Source organism: Zingiber officinale, chromosome 1B (genome assembly GCF_018446385.1).
Source record: "Zingiber officinale cultivar Zhangliang chromosome 1B, Zo_v1.1, whole genome shotgun sequence".
NCBI lineage: Eukaryota > Viridiplantae > Streptophyta > Magnoliopsida > Zingiberales > Zingiberaceae > Zingiber > Zingiber officinale.
Window position 1 is genome coordinate 39,838,783 of NC_055986.1, and position 17,442 is coordinate 39,856,224.

The 17,442-nt window shown below is 35.5% G+C and overlaps 1 pseudogene; it reads left to right on the forward strand.

Annotated features, from left to right (window-relative positions):
* LOC122037971 overlaps positions 1 to 16,694 on the forward strand; it is a 30,474-nt pseudogene extending 13,780 nt beyond the window's left edge.
* Positions 16,695 to 17,442: the final 748 nt, after the last annotated feature.

Here is a 17,442-nt window from a genome sequence, read left to right on the forward strand (position 1 = left end):
ATTATTGTTTCACCTTCCATTGCCAACATAGGGTACTCATTTTTTTTAAAAAAAAAAAACTCATAATGTACATTTTAAGCTCCATTTGCCTTCAAAGTTTTGTTTTAAGGAAAACATATATACCCAATCAGAAAAATACTGCATCCTAAAATAATATGATATGGACCTGCTCTATGTAGGTTCACCAGAATACAAGTTCTGGCCATCTTATGCCGGGAATCAAGTCTTTATGATTGCATCATAAGACTTATAAAAGTCTTCAATATTTAGTGTTTTTTTGTCTGTTTGACATAAATTTCATAATCCTTCAAATGACTGCAGGTTGCCATAATGAAAAGAGTCCGCCATCCTAATGGTGTACTTTTCATGGGAGCTGTCACAAAGCATCCACATTTATCAATTGTTACAGAGTATTTGCCAAGGTATCCCTATACCACATCTTGCTATTAAAAGGAACAAAGTCATTATCTCAGTTAATATTTGCATCTTAAAATGAATGTCTGAAAATAGGGTCCCTGTACCGTCTTATACATCGAGCAGCTCCAGGAGAAATTTTGGACAGGAGGCATCGGTTGCGAATTGCACTTGATGTGGTTTGTGCCGTTTGCTCATTGTTTACTGTTTCATTTAATTCAAAGCCAGCACTAGTGGCATGACCCATACAAATTGTAGGCCAAAGGTATCAACTATCTTCATTGTCTAAATCCACCAATTGTCCATTGGGATCTAAAGTCTCCTAATCTTTTGGTAGACAAGAATTGGTCAGTGAAGGTATATTGTGGTTCTTCAAGCTTTGCTTGGTTGTTGGATATTTTTTCATTTGAACCCGTCTTTACAATGCATAACCATTGCTCTAATCTTCATAGGTTTGTGATTTTGGATTATCGTGATTCAAGGCAAACACTTTCATATCATCAAAATCTGTTGCAGGCACAGTAAGCAGTTATTTTCCTTTGATTAATCAGTCATTAATATTTTTTATTTAATTTGAGTCAAATTTTATGGTCTTTGATATTGATAAATACCTAAACCCTTACAAAATTGTGTAGCTATCCATGTTAGGAACACGCTTTGAAATTTCAGATAATTTTAATCAGAATTAGTTGAATTGGATTGGGATGGAGAAGGACTGATGTGTTCATTGTCTATAAATGGAAACCCTATGGGAGATTGAAATAGAAGCTAGGAGAACCAAAAGATTTGAAGAAATTGCATAAAGATATGTAAATTTTGCTGGAAGTTGGATGCAATGCAATGAATTCAGTTAGATCAAGCTGACTTTATCAAAAAATGAAAACAGTCATCTAGCCAACTTCTCATTTTCACCATTTCCAGCTTGGATCCTACAGAACACCCTCTAGACAAAGGCAATTGAAGAAGAGAAGAGAAGGGATATTGAAGTGGTGGAGGAGATATAGCTGGTATCGTTACTGCTATTGTTTGATTGTTGGAATTTTTATGGTCTCAAATGTTCTTACAAGACATCCCATCTTACAGTAAATGTGATGTTCGTGAAAGATAGAAAGAAGGATTTATGGTGTTGTTGGTGTAAGGGACATTGAAGTGGCGGAGAAGATGTAGCTGGTACCGTTACTGCTATTGGTTGATTGTTGGAATTTTTATGATCTCAAGTGTTTTTACAAGACGCCCCATCTTATTACAGCAAATGCCATGTTTGTGAAAGATAGAAAGCAGGATTTAGGTTGTAGTTGGTTTAACCACGACATACTCTTGTTTGTGAGAAAGGCAAAGGATGGGATTTAGGACTGAACAAAATATATAAACTACAAAATATATTATTGGTTTGTCACAGTTTACTCACATGGTTTCTAGTTACAAAGTAATGATTTCAGCAGCACTTTGTCCACTTATGACTGTCAGTTCGTTGGCAGAAAACCTACCTAGGATCTTCAACTGGGTCATGCCAGATTCGACATGTTCTTTGGCTTTGTATTTTGGTTTAAGTACACTGAGAAAACACATCATCTAGAGCGATCCCTTTTTCATACTACGATTTCAGTTGGCACGATGGTTTTTGTCATTTTACAGCCTGAATGGATGGCGCCAGAGTTTCTCCGAGGAGAACCATCAAATGAAAAGAGTGATGTTTACAGCTTTGGCGTGATCTTATGGGAACTTTTGTCAATGAAACAACCTTGGCGAGGCCTTAGCCCTGCACAGGTAGTTAACATCTATTGTTCTTAGTTTCAGCTATTCTAACCTACTGAATATTATTGTTGCATTTCTTCTCAAGCCACTCATACACAGACACATCCATCAATAATTTGTATTTACTTTTACTAACTGGCAATATGGTTGGAAATTTAATGTTCTAATCTTCAGGTTGTTGGAGCAGTTGCCTTTCAGAATAGAAGATTGGCAATCCCTCAAGATACTTGTCCCGTCTTAGCAGCGCTAATGGAATCATGTTGGGATGAGTAAGTGGTGTTCCTCTTATGCTTTTATGAGCTTCCATCCCATTATTATTTGCGCAAGTGAATATCTTCCAAATTCTTCAAATTTGTTGAGTGGGCAAACTAGATTGAAATTGATTCCTAGGAACAAAAAATGAGATAGGAACTTGTATTCTTTGAAGAAGGATGATAGCAACCATCTTTACAATAATTAAATTTTCTTCTGATCAATAGGAAAAATCTGTCAATTAGATCTCTAGCTTAGGTCTTTCTTCTAACCGCTTGAAGAATTGAACAGAACAAGATTAGTTATTTGCAATAAGTTTTCCTTGAAATGAAGTGAGGAATTAACTACGAAGGATGATAGGAAATACAATAGTATTCTTATGAACCGAACATACCGTAAATCTATGCATTGGGTGTGTGAATAGTATATTTCAGACCTATGCCTACTAAGTACTAACTCGTTCTGATTATCACACAAATTAGTCTTCTTTTTGTGGTTTAGTGACTATGAGCTCTGGGTTATACATGCATTATGGATTTCGCTTAAACCGTCATCACCTAATCACAAAAAGGGGTTGGCGATTACATTCTCTAAGTGCTTGATCATTTTGGCAGTGATGCTTTATTCTCATGCAGTGATCCCAGGCGGCGTCCGCCCTTCTCCAGTATCGTTGATACCTTGAAGAAGCTGCTGAAATCACCTTCTCCAGCATCATCGTTACATTGAAGTTGTTGATGAAAGCTGCTTGAACGGCACAAGTATCCTCTTTACTGTTTGATTGTAGTTTCATCCAAAATTATTTTCTTGAGTTTTTTTTTAACCCAAAATGTGAAGAACAAGTGGGGCAGGCTACTCAAGCTAGAGCTGGAACAAAGCTGAGAATGCTACAAGAAAGGTGGCTGTTTTGAAGCTACCACTGGAAGGCGCCAATGCTTGTTCAAAGCTTTTGGAAGAATTGTTTTTAAGTTCTAACAATTCAGAAATCAGACCTCAAAACCTTTTATACACTTAGATGAAATAGTTATTATTAGCTTCGATTTAAGTATTTTATGCTAGTGTAAGAGCTAATAAGTTTTCTAGTTGAATGACCTTCGTGATCATTTGAGCAATTGCAGTTGAGCCTTCTATCGTCGTTGATTTGGTTGGTTCATGAGCTTGTACGATCGATATCGAAGAAACAAATCGATCAAGCGTTAGAATTTTAGATGAAGATGGGTTCTTGGTCACCACACTCTTGATGATTTGGTTTACACTCATAGTTTGGGTAGTAGTTTTGATTGCAAATTTAGTTTTGAGTTTTGAGTATTGAGTGTGAGATAATTCCTATAATTTACGAATAATAAATAGCAAAAAATGCATTTCGCAAGTCATTTTCTTTTATTTATTGCTAATTATTTGTATATGTTTGTTGAAGAAAATGAATTGTGTAGCTATTGACTTTCGGTGCTAGCAAAATTAGAAAATTCTTTTATTTTAAAATTCAGATTTATCTGATCTAGTGAGATAGACTTGAATTATTGAATTCAAGGAGGTGGAATTGAAAAGGACGAGCCAAGAAGGTTAAGTCCGGAGGACGAACTGTCGAGTTGGGAAGGTCGAGCTGAAAAGGATGAACTACCGAACTGGGAACGTTGAGTCAGGAGGTCGAGTTAGGAAGACCCAGCTAGCTGGGAAGGTTGAACTGTCAACTGACTGGGAGGTTGTTTCATTGACCAAGTCGGGAAGGTAGAGTCAGAGTACTTGGCAGTTGTGTGACTGAGTCAGGAAGGCCAAGCTGGGAAAGTTGAGTAGCCGAGCGATTCTGGAAACTGAGTTAGGTGGTAGGGAGGATTGAAAATGATTATGTCAAATAAATCTTTCAATACAATATCTCAAATATTCCCACTTTCTAAAAAAGTAGGGTAATTAAAACAAGTAATATTTTACATGCAAGGAGTGGAAACAAAGTTTTTTGTGATTGGGGACTGCATGCAAAGTTGTGATTGTGATTAGGAATTTTTCTCTAATTTACCGAAAAAAGTATTAGAAAGGATTGTCTAAAAATTCTAAAATCTCAGAAGAGTCATCTTAAAATTCTTCTATGAAACCAGCTCGTTCTGCATTAACATATTGACAGCAGTCCTAATTCTAAATGGCTAATAGTGAGCAAAAGTTTGGTTAATTAAACTGAATAAATCAACTTAACTTATTGAATTTTAAATATTAATTTGATCATTTCTGTTTTTCCTCAAAAATTAGTTTTTTTTGGTTAATTAGTTCCTTAAATGATTAAATCAAATAAACTAAAATATAAAAAATTGAACCGATAAATCTCCTATAATTCAATCATTATTTAAAAAAAAATAATTTCAATTTTGATTAAATCAATTATTGTTAAAATTTTTAATTAATTCAGTTAATTCAATTTTCGGCCGAATTAATTTATATTTTATTTATTCAATTTTTATTAAAAAATTTATTTAATTTGTTTAATTTAAAAAATTAATTTATTTGATTTTAATTATTTCGATTTAATTCGATTAGATACTCAAGAATGACTTTTCAAATGAGTTGGATCTAATGATTATAATCGTTCATAATGGATAGATCAACTGTGTCGACTGTAGAATTGGCTCCGGCCATTAGTATTATCTCGTCGAGCACCATCCCACCAGTTAGCTTCAGCTTTGAAGAATCCATACACAAGTGTCTTTTGATGTCAACCTAAGACATCAATGACTTTTTGAAAACTTTGGCCCCTCAGACGAGTATGCTTTCCTTCACCTAGTAATCAGCGATGATTCCTCGGAGAGAATGATTTCGTGCCTAAGCAGAGGTCAGAGCAGTACAAATTCAAGCCTCCCATTTCTACTTAAGGTCATTTGAGTAATTATCAGGTCGAGTCCAATCGAATACGACTCATATGGGTTTGATGATTTGTGGGCTACCTGTGAAGATGGTGGATCAATCAGCAGCTAATGATTGCATTTCAACTTTCCATTTGAAAATTAAGTTGTTGTCGTTGCCTAGAACATTGGTGGAACCTGATCCATCAAAACCGTTGAAAAAGGGAGAATGAGAAGAAGCGATTTTGTGGAGTTGATAAAATCGGCACAGGCGTTGATGGCGTGAACAATGAGGGCAAAGGAGTCGAAGCGGTAGGACACGAGTAGCAGCGCCCTAAGAAAAAGATTTCAAGAATCAAGACGTCAAATAAGAACTCGAAGTAATCGATCGCCGCCATTTCTTCATCCGCCAGCAAATAATCAGACTTTCTTGATAGCAAGATTAAGGCGAAAGCAATGTGACCGGGAGATGTGGCAGGAGAGGAGATGTTCAGAATTCTTAGCAGCAAGATCAAGGCGAAAGCAATGTCACGACAAAGATAGATAATGAGGTTAGAACTAATTCGATATAAGATATTAGTATCGAAAACTTCGGTATACAGAAAAACTATATCAATACCATACCAAAATTTAGATATACCAATTTTAGATATGTCATAAATATTATACCATCAAATTCTGAAATATACCGAATAATAAACTATTAAATTGATACCAATACCATACCGAAATTTTCAATGTACTAGATTTTAATATAATTCAATATATTTTGATACGGTATATACGATATATCAAATTTTTAATATTTTTCTGACCTCAAAACAATTATTTTTAAATAAGGAATCTTTTTGGATTTTTTAAATATTAATAATATTGAAATAATATTAATTATTTATATTATTTATTCAAAATAAATTATTTAGAAATAATAATTACGAGATACACAATTAAAAATAATAAGTGCTAATTTAGAAATTTTTTTATGGATGTTTTAGGATTTTTTCTAAATTTTATAAGAGTCTTTGTATATGTTATGGGGATAAACAGGATAGAAGGGAAGCCTATTTTAGCAACTCTATTTAAACTAGAAAATGTTTAATTTTTTAGAGATATATTTATTTTACTTAACCCTATTCTCACTACTCTACCCTCACCGAGTCGCGCTCACGACTCTGCCCTCACTACACCGCCCCGTGACACCTCGATCGCCAACGCCGCTTTCTGGACAAGTCGTTGTCCTCCCTTCATGTGAGGCTAGGTCAGCAACGGTGACGCCGTCGACTGCTGTGGGAGCGCCAATTTTTCCTTGCAATTTCCGCCCATACCGACCCACTTTTGCCCGACACCGCCTCGCTGCCACTGCCAGTGGTTGTTGTGTCAAATTAGGGGGCCACCGTCGGTTGTTGTGGACCATCACCCGAGACCTAGGACGCGGCTGGTGTTTGAGTGTACACTAAAAGCCTAGTTTTTGTATAAATATTTATTTTATAAATAAAGAATCACATTGGTCAGATGTCTGCATTTATATGCTAAGTGTAGTAGTTCAATTAATTTATATTGTAGATAACATGGTGTGTGGTGTCACACACAGAAGATCATGTTATCAATTCCTTATAAATTATAAACAGTAGCTCACGACTAAGATGGAAAAGAATAAACCATTGGAATAGTCGTAGTGTAATTTGGTATTAGTTTGTCTTAACTATAAAATTACACTAGTACACTCTGAGTGTATTGAGCAGGACCATTTAAGGTAAGTTCTTTTTATACTGACTGAATAAAAGAGCAAGACCTTTGTTATTGTGGAAGTGTGTGCTCTTAATCATGATATAATAACAAGCACATATATCTAGTATTTATTTCTTTGACTTATCAATGAGTGAGATTTAGTTCGATAAATCAAGAGACCCGATAAGTTGGAAAATGATATTATTTATAGTGTGTTGTTGATTATAGAAGGAAACTGTGTCCTAATAATCTAGGCTGATAATGTCCCCAAGAGAAGCTCATAAAGATTGTTATGTAAACCCTATAGGTGGAATTAGTCCGACATGACGATAAGGTTGAGTGGTACTATTTTTGGACTAGATATTAATTAAATGAGTTGTCAGTAACTCATTTAATTAGTAGGCATTCTATATCTTAAACCAAGGGAGACTAACACACTCATGATAAGAAGGAGCCCAAAATGTAATTTGGGATTGGTGCAGTAGTTCAATAATAATTCTTTAGTGGTATGAATTATTATTGATGAAATTAAGTTGGGTGTTTGGGGTGAACACGGGAAGCTTAATTTTATCAGGAGACCAAAACCAATCCTCCTCTCGATCCCTATCATAGCCTCTTATTTATAAAATATTATACCCACCCATACCCACCTTCTTACCCACCTTAAGGTGGCCGGCCAAGCCTAGCTTGGAGCCCAAGCTAGGGCCGGCCAAACCAAAGTTAGTTGGTTTCATTAGGTGGTCGGCCCTAAGCTTGAACCCAAGCTTGGTGTGGCCGACCACATTAAAATAAATGTAACGACCACCCTTCTTACTACCACTACTACTCTCTAAGGATGACCGTTACTTAACTACTAACTCTACTTAATCGGTATGATCGAAACCACGAGGAGTCCTTACCGAAAAATTTCGACAAAATCTCCCCTGTATCGGTGACCAAATTCATCAATACATGCAAATAATACACAACCACAGGCGGCTGAAACATATATCAAACACCCACGCAATTTAATAAGTGACAAAAACTATAATATCTACCTATTACATAGAAACTCATCCCAGCATGCAAAATAAAACACGAATAAACTCAATAGGAACATTACAGTCTCAATGACATCAACTATAAAGTACAACTCATTTACTTCTTATCCACTAGACACGAAAACTCAAAACTTCCTAGTTCTCTCCCATAGTCCTGGCATCACACACCAACCGCACCACCTTATCGCCTTCCTTGCTAAATCTTTTCCTTTCCTTTATCTGCAGTAAAAGGAAGTGCAATCTATAAGCAAAATTTGCTTAGTAAGCGCTATCTAACTCACAAAAACATGGATATGCATGTATACATAAAGAACTAGAAACTGTATGCTCTAAAAGAAAGTAAAGCATAAACATAACTACTCATGTCAATCTAAAAGCAAAGAAAAGCTAAAGAAATCTACTCATGTAATTCTAGTAGCTAATCATGCTATACAAGGATAAAACTGCATGCTGGAAGATCAAGCTAATCATGCTAAATAACTAATCAGAAAACAAACTAACTAACACTGTATGCTTCGAATTAAAAGAAGCTAAACTTGCTGACTCTAAGCATAAATGAAGCTTGTTTCATTTGTTTCAAAACTTATACTTTATTACTTTAAAATAATAATCAACTTCTCTTGGGCCCGGTATTGTACCAATTTGCGCGCATCCTTAATATGAGTCGAGGTAGCTAATCCCGAAACTACTAAGGTATTTCTAGGCGATCTTGTGCCTAGGGGCGATCTAGGAGCCCACCTAATGGACCTTGTGTCCGGTACATGCCATTAAAAAGTAAAATACTTATTTTCTTTTTAACTATAACTTCCTTATACTTGTTATTCTTTAATTCTCTTATAACAAAATGCCTTGGCATTTATTCAAACACTTGTGTGCTTTTAATCCTAAACTTATGGAATTTAGGATCAATTTAAGACCTTGGTCTTTTCTTACTTATAATCATTCATAACCCCTAAAAGAGTTTAATAGAACACTATATGCATGAAAATTCTAGAGTTTCACAGAATAAACACAATTATTAATACTTGATGTGAAAATAAAGAGGAAATACAGTCTTTTTAAACATGTTGTACAAGAAGACCATTATCACTACGTAAGCATGCTATGAATGTAAAAATAATTCCATCTACACTATAAACTCTAAAGAAACTAGAAACTGATTGTTTTAAAAGAAGGCTACTCATGCACATCTAATAACATAAGGAACTAAAAATCTGCTCTAAGATTGGAGTTCTGCATATTGAGGTAACAAGGAAAACTCAAATCTGTATGCTTAAATGGATGGTAGCAAAGAAGCATATCCAAACCACATGCTAGAGTAAAGAACTCACATCTGTATCCTAGAATGAGTATAACTAAAAAACATATCTAAACCTCATGCTAGAATAAAGAACCTCAAATCTATATACTTCAATGAAAGTAGCATATCTAAACCTCAAATCTGCTCGTGGACATCTAATGGCAATAAGGAAATCCAGAAATCTGTTCGTGCACATCTAAAAGCAATGGAAAACCAAAATCTGCAATGCTACAATATGCAAAAAATCTGCACTGCTCCTAAATGCAAAGCTTAACTAAAAATCTACATAACATGCTACTCGAAATTCTGCATTCTTAGCTAATAAATTTATGCACATAAACTCTAGCAAGATTCTGCACACGAGCTAAGTACAAATCCGCATACAACTTAACCAAAAATTCTGCATTCAAGCTAGACAACTTTCTATCGAATTCTCTCAAGACCATACTGTTCATACCCAAGGCAATCACAAAAATATAAGTGACGCAACTAAGTCTATTAGTAAAAGAAATCATTCATCTATCAGGGGAAACCATTCTTCACTAATAAAAGCTTCTGTAAGATTCCAGTTGGTACCAAAAATATAGTAAACTGGTAATTTCCCTTTCATAGAACCTAAACTATCATTCAAGAGGAATAACATATAGTTATACTATCATATATCTCCCGAGCAGCACAACCCATAATCCATACATGTTCTACTTCAGAAATCAAACTAAATCTCCAAATCACAGTTAACTGTCAAACTCTGAAAATCCTATAGCAAATCTCTTATATCCCTAGCAACAATAATTTAAGCATGCTACTGTTGAACTAAAATAAAAGAGAAATCTTTGGGATCACGGCAGCAAACACAACCCCACATGCTCAATGAAATCAAAGATCTGTTCTAGCCTACTGAGTATTACCAATTGGTTCTAAAAGAAGGTGCAGGAAATTGCATATCACGGCAGCAAACCCATCCAACAAAAACCCTTCTATCTTCTTTATGTGATTCACAGAAATTCGAAAACAAAAGTAAACAGAGTCCGAAATCTAATCCAAATTCCTCTCTTATAATCCTAATGAAGCTCACGGCAGCAACATGGCAGCGAGTTCACAACATGCTTCAAAAATCAAAGATACAAAGAAACATCAATCGGAAATCCGGAACCACCCTTACCGCAGGTGAGTAAGCGACTTACCCTTGGTTTCTTGGACTTACAACCGAGAGGAGGAGAGCATTAGGGTTTCGGCTTGTCAAGTTGGCCTCTTCTTATGCCCACGGCATCACTTCGACGAGAGGGGCTAGGCGGTGAAGGACCCGCGGAGGAGGGCGCTCGCCGGCTGCCGGAGTGGAGCCCTAACGCCGGCTCGGTTTGCCCAAGCAAAAGTCGCCGTCGCGTGAGAAGAGGAGAGGAATCGAGAGTTTTTTTTTTTAAGGTCACGGTAAAACCTAAGTTCTCCCTTTATATCTCCATTATTCCATTAACCAACTACTACATATATAAAATCCACTCTTTCCTTAATCAGCAAAGCCCGCTGGCACAGTTGGTTGGCTGCTTTCTGCTTGAGGCATGGCTCGCGAGCTTGAAATTCGGCTGTAACCATTTTTTCTTCCTATTTATTTCCTATTTATTAACTACTGCTTAAATAGAATATTTCTCCTTCTTTAATAAGAAACACCCGTTGGAACAGTTGGCTAGCTCGATTCTGTTAAGGCTTGATTCAGGTTCGAATCTCGACTTGAATATTTTTTTGTCGAAACTTCCTTTGTTTAGTAAAAATACCAAATGACCTCCAAAAATTGCATAAAAATACTCTAAAAATTTCTAAAAAATCTCTAAAATTTTTCCATAACATTTTTAAATATTTTTAAATTACTTTTGGGACTCGAAATGGAGAAATTTGGGTTGTTACAATAAAAGGATTTTATTTTTTAAAATCTTTTCTTATGTGGAAGTCATAGATTTAAAAGAAAGTTTAAAATTTAAATCTTTCCCTTTATAGTTTTCTACAAAAGATTAATAGAAAGGTTTGATATCTTTCCTTATTTGTAGTTAAAAGGAAGATTTTAATTTTTGATAAAACTTTTCTTTTTTGTAACCATCCTCATGATTTTGAAAGAGAGTTTTAAAATTAAATCTTTCCTTTATAGTTTCTACAAAAGATTAAGAAAAGATTTGATATCTTTCCTTATTTGTAGATTGAAAGGAAGATTTTAATTTTAGAGAAAACTTTTCTTTTTGTAAATCATCTACATGTTTTAATAGAGAGATTTTAATTTATAAAAGTTTCCTTTTATGACCAACCGTGAAGGGAATTTTCAAAAGAGAAATTTTATTCAAAAATTTCCGAAAACAAATTAGGAAGTTTTAATTTTGTGTTTAAAACTTTCCTTTTTTGGAGGGATTAAGGTGGCTGACCATATATAGTTTGAAAGGGAAATTTTATTAATCTTTCCTTTCATTGGCAAAGAGAATAAAGAAGTTTTAATAAAACTTTCCTTATTTGCCAAAACCAAGGAATATAAAAGGGAGGGTGGATGTGCCTCACCTTATAACAATATCTCTTCTATTATTTCCTCTCTTCCTTGGTTGCTACTGGAAAGCTGAAGCCATATTTGTTGCTCACACCCAGTGCCACGGCATCAACAAAACAAAGAAAACCCTATGGTAACTTGTTCATAGCTGATGTTCTAATAGAGCAACGAAATTCGAAGACCTTAAACTACCCATTAATCCGAGCATGCTCATCACGGTCACACAGAAATATCTCCTTGGATAGAGCTGAACAGAAGGATAAAATCTGTGTACCTGACGCTAAATAGTTTGCACAACTTGCATGGCATAAGGAACTTTCAATATTTAGATTATTGCATGTATAGAGGTGTGTCCAAGGAGTCAAGTGCTGATCCATGTTATTGTGCAACTCATTCTTATATTTGAGTGTCCATATTGTCAGTCTTTAGTCTCAGTCCATATTTATTTCTCATTGTTGGTATGTTGGTATAACAAATTCTATTCTGATTTGGGTAATATATTGAGTCTACCTGCTTCATAGCAGTCCTTGCACTGCACCTATTGAAAGTTGAACCCTTTTTAGTGACTGAAAACTTAGAACTTGAGCGCCATATATGTAAGCTTTCTTTAGCAAAATGGTTCATGTGTATATGCAGTGATGATTGTATACAGAACTTAAATCATGAAATTTTGATACATGGCAACCAGTGGCTAGGGATTTCAAGTTCACAGTTAGGCGCTTGTTAAGTTACTTGGTATGTTTTGCATCATGCAATATAGGAACAAAACAGTGACAACTCAACCATGCTGTATTATTCTACTCCCAATTTTAACTTAACCATTAAAATATCTGGTGAGATATCAGACAGTCTGAAAGACAAATAGGATTTAAATTAAACATACTGAGAAGATTTACTCTTTGCAACTGAAGTCATGTCATGATAATACCATTTTGAAGAAGATACTGATCAAAACTATTATGCCAAGTTTACTTAATGTATAAGTCTATTATCTGCTGCAGGATGTTGCAGTGAAGGTTCTTGCAGATCAAGATTTTCACAATGATCAATTGAAGGAGTTTCTCAGGGAGGTGAGTAAATTGTGTGTAAAGATTATAAATTGTACTGTGCTGTTGTTAGATTTATCAATTAATAGAATTTCAATCATCCTGAACATGCTAAGATAGAAGTGATACCCTCCAACAACTCACAGGAAAGTATAAGATGTTGATAGTTTTGTTTAGTATTTTTTAATTAACAACTGTTGTAATCATTTTGGAGGATCATGTCAATTTAAACAAATAACATGGAAAAGTGTGTTCACAAATTCTACTTCTTGTTATCTAAAAAAGGATCTAAATTATTGTTTCACCTTCCATTGCCAACATAGGGTACTCATTTTTTTTTTAAAAAAGAACTCATAATGTACATTTTAAGCTCCATTTGCCTTCAAAGTTTTGTTTTAAGGAAAACATATATACCCAATCAGAAAAATACTGCATCCTAAAATAATATGATATGGACCTGCTCTATGTAGGTTCACCAGAATACAAGTTCTGGCCATCTTATGCCGGGAATCAAGTCTTTATGATTGCATCATAAGACTTATAAAAGTCTTCAATATTTAGTGTTTTTTTGTCTGTTTGACATAAATTTCATAATCCTTCAAATGACTGCAGGTTGCCATAATGAAAAGAGTCCGCCATCCTAATGGTGTACTTTTCATGGGAGCTGTCACAAAGCATCCACATTTATCAATTGTTACAGAGTATTTGCCAAGGTATCCCTATACCACATCTTGCTATTAAAAGGAACAAAGTCATTATCTCAGTTAATACTTGCATCTTAAAATGAATGTCTGAAAACAGGGGTCCCTGTACCGTCTATACGTAGAGCAGCTCCAGGAGAAATTTTGGACAGGAGGCATCGGTTGCGAATTGCACTTGATGTGGTTTGTGCCGTTTGCTCATTGTTTACTGTTTCATTTAATTCAAAGCCAGCACTAGTGGCATGACCCATACAAATTGTAGGCCAAAGGTATCAACTATCTTCATTGTCTAAATCCACCAATTGTCCATTGGGATCTAAAGTCTCCTAATCTTTTGGTAGACAAGAATTGGTCAGTGAAGGTATATTGTGGTTCTTCAAGCTTTGCTTGGTTGTTGGATATTTTTTCATTTGAACCCGTCTTTACAATGCATAACCATTGCTCTAATCTTCATAGGTTTGTGATTTTGGATTATCGTGATTCAAGGCAAACACTTTCATATCATCAAAATCTGTTGCAGGCACAGTAAGCAGTTATTTTCCTTTGATTAATCAGTCATTAATATTTTTTATTTAATTTGAGTCAAATTTTATGGTCTTTGATATTGATAAATACCTAAACCCTTACAAAATTGTGTAGCTATCCATGTTAGGAACACGCTTTGAAATTTCAGATAATTTTAATCAGAATCAGTTGAATTGGATTGGGATGGAGAAGGACTGATGTGTTCATTGTCTATAAATGGAAACCCTATGGGAGATTGAAATAGAAGCTAGGAGAACCAGAAGATTTGAAGAAATTGCATAAAGATATGTAAATTTTGCTGGAAGTTGGATGCAATGCAATGAATTCAGTTAGATCAAGCTGACTTTATCAAAAAATGAAAACAGTCATCTAGCCAACTTCTCATTTTCACCAATTCCAGCTTGGATCCTACAGAACACCCTCTAGACAAAGGCAATTGAAGAAGAGAAGAGAAGGGATATTGAAGTGGTGGAGGAGATATAGCTGGTATCATTACTGCTATTGTTTGATTGTTGGAATTTTTATGGTCTCAAATGTTCTTACAAGACATCCCATCTTACAGTAAATGCGATGTTCGTGAAAGATAAAAAGAAGGATTTATGGTGTAGTTGGTGTAAGGGACATTGAAGTGGCGGAGAAGATGTAGCTGGTACCGTTACTGCTATTGGTTGATTGTTGGAATTTTTATGATCTCAAGTGTTTTTACAAGACGCCCCATCTTATTACAGCAAATGCCATGTTTGTGAAAGATAGAAAGCAGGATTTAGGTTGTAGTTGGTTTAACCACGACATACTCTTGTTTGTGAGAAAGGCAAAGGATGGGATTTAGGACTGAACAAAATACATAAACTACAAAATATATTATTGGTTTGTCACAGTTTACTCACATGGTTTCTAGTTACAAAGTAATGATTTCAGCAGCACTTTGTCCACTTATGACTGTCAGTTCGTTGGCAGAAAACCTACCTAGGATCTTCAACTGGGTCATGCCAGATTCGACATGTTCTTTGGCTTTGTATTTTGGTTTAAGTACACTGAGAAAACACATCATCTAGAGCGATCCCTTTTTCATACTACGATTTCAGTTGGCACGATGGTTTTTGTCATTTTACAGCCTGAATGGATGGCGCCAGAGTTTCTCCGAGGAGAACCATCAAATGAAAAGAGTGATGTTTACAGCTTTGGCGTGATCTTATGGGAACTTTTGTCAATGAAACAACCTTGGCGAGGCCTTAGCCCTGCACAGGTAGTTAACATCTATTGTTCTTAGTTTCAGCTATTCTAACCTACTGAATATTATTGTTGCATTTCTTCTCAAGCCACTCATACACAGACACATCCATCAATAATTTGTATTTACTTTTACTAACTGGCAATATGGTTGGAAATTTAATGTTCTAATCTTCAGGTTGTTGGAGCAGTTGCCTTTCAGAATAGAAGATTGGCAATCCCTCAAGATACTTGTCCCGTCTTAGCAGCGCTAATGGAATCATGTTGGGATGAGTAAGTGGTGTTCCTCTTATGCTTTTATGAGCTTCCATCCCATTATTATTTGCGCAAGTGAATATCTTCCAAATTCTTCAAATTTGTTGAGTGGGCAAACTAGATTGAAATTGATTCCTAGGAACAAAAAATGAGATAGGAACTTGTATTCTTTGAAGAAGGATGATAGCAACCATCTTTACAATAATTAAATTTTCTTCTGATCAATAGGAAAAATCTGTCAATTAGATCTCTAGCTTAGGTCTTTCTTCTAACCGCTTGAAGAATTGAACAGAACAAGATTAGTTATTTGCAATAAGTTTTCCTTGAAATGAAGTGAGGAATTAACTACGAAGGATGATAGGAAATACAATAGTATTCTTATGAACCGAACATACCGTAAATCTATGCATTGGGTGTGTGAATAGTATATTTCAGACCTATGCCTACTAAGTACTAACTCGTTCTGATTATCACACAAATTAGTCTTCTTTTTGTGGTTTAGTGACTATGAGCTCTGGGTTATACATGCATTATGGATTTCGCTTAAACCGTCATCACCTAATCACAAAAAGGGGTTGGCGATTACATTCTCTAAGTGCTTGATCATTTTGGCAGTGATGCTTTATTCTCATGCAGTGATCCCAGGCGGCGTCCGCCCTTCTCCAGTATCGTTGATACCTTGAAGAAGCTGCTGAAATCACCTTCTCTAGCATCATCGTTACATTGAAGTTGTTGATGAAAGCTGCTTGAACGGCACAAGTATCCTCTTTACTGTTTGATTGTAGTTTCATCCAAAATTATTTTCTTGAGTTTTTTTTTTAACCCAAAATGTGAAGAACAAGTGGGGCAGGCTACTCAAGCTAGAGCTGGAACAAAGCTGAGAATGCTACAAGAAAGGTGGCTGTTTTGAAGCTACCACTGGAAGGCGCCAATGCTTGTTCAAAGCTTTTGGAAGAATTGTTTTTAAGTTCTAACAATTCAGCAATCAGACCTCAAAACCTTTTATACACTTAGATGAAATAGTTATTATTAGCTTCGATTTAAGTATTTTATGCTAGTGTAAGAGCTAATAAGTTTTCTAGTTGAATGACCTTCGTGATCATTTGAGCAATTGCAGTTGAGCCTTCTATCGTCGTTGATTTGGTTGGTTCATGAGCTTGTACGATCGATATCGAAGAAACAAATCGATCAAGCGTTAGAATATTAGATGAAGATGGGTTCTTGGTCACCACACTCTTGATGATTTGGTTTACACTAATAGTTTGGGTAGTAGTTTTGATTGCAAATTTAGTTTTGAGTTTTGAGTATTGAGTGTGAGATAATTCCTATAATTTACGAATAATAAATAGCAAAAAATGCATTTCGCAAGTCATTTTCTTTTATTTATTGCTAATTATTTGTATATGTTTGTTGAAGAAAATGAATTATGTAACTATTGACTTTCGGTGCTAGCAAAATTAGAAAATTCTTTTATTTTAAAATTCAGATTTATCTGATCTAGTGAGATAGACTTGAATTATTGAATTCAAGGAGGTGGAATTGAAAAGGACGAGCCAAGAAGGATAAGTCCGGAGGACGAACTGTCGAGTTGGGAAGGTCGAGCTGAAAAGGATGAACTACCGAACTGGGAACGTTGAGTCAGGAGGCTGAGTTAGGAAGACCCAGCTAGCTGGGAAGGTTGAACTGTCAACTGACTGGGAGGTTGTTTCATTGACCAAGTCGGGAAGGTAGAGTCAGAGTACTTGGCGATTGTGTGACTGAGTCAGGAAGGCCAAGCTGGGAAAGTTGAGTAGCCGAGCGACTCGGGAAATTGAGTTAGGTGGTAGGGAGGATTGAAAATGATTATGTCA